We start from the raw sequence: 826 nt of genomic DNA on the forward strand, positions 1-826 counted from the left end.
TGATAGGAAATTTATTAGTTAAACCTTTCCTGTTAAACGGTAAAACTAAAATCGATAGTTATTTGGATAAGAATATGCAGACAGAAAGCCAAGATTAAGATTAGGCTGGAGGAGAAAGACAACACTAAGTAATATTAGGGAAGGTTTGCCAACTAACGCTCAAGTCAGGCGGCTTCTAGCCGCTGAAAACACACGGGTCAAAATTTAACATATCATTAATTTAGTAGATACAACTTCCCTGTCCTTAAAAAATGTAATAATAAGGTGGGGAATTTGTGGAATTTGTTGTTATAGGCTAAGCAAAAAAATTCCCAGAAACTATAGTGTATACAGCAAGCGATATGTGCCTTTTTACACAGAAATAACTGTTATCTCTCATTTGATTTACAATAATGAGGTAATCCAGTGACTGATTCGGTCTTGAAACTAATGTTTACTTACAAGATATGTCTAATTATTTTATCAATGTCGTTTCAATTTGCGGTATCTTACACGTAAATTGTGCTCGCATAACCAGTCCAAATTATTTACGATACTAATTAATTACAACTTTACGTTTTCGTTTATTTCCAAGCAGGGCTATATACATCTTGCTGCTTGTACTTCAACCACTACACAGTGGAACATTTTTGAGGCCTGAAACTTCTTCAAAAATTGTACCTCTTGGGCATTAGAAAGGATGGCTGCAATAGCCGCTGTTATATGAAAGGTGTGACCATAACTTGCCTTGATATCCAACCAAGACGAAGCTAAGACACGTATATTATTACCCCATGCACTATTGCTCTCAGCAAAGGAGTTCGAAGAATGGCTTAATTGGCCTTGG

This window comes from Penaeus monodon, chromosome 21 (assembly GCF_015228065.2).
Source record: "Penaeus monodon isolate SGIC_2016 chromosome 21, NSTDA_Pmon_1, whole genome shotgun sequence".
NCBI lineage: Eukaryota > Metazoa > Arthropoda > Malacostraca > Decapoda > Penaeidae > Penaeus > Penaeus monodon.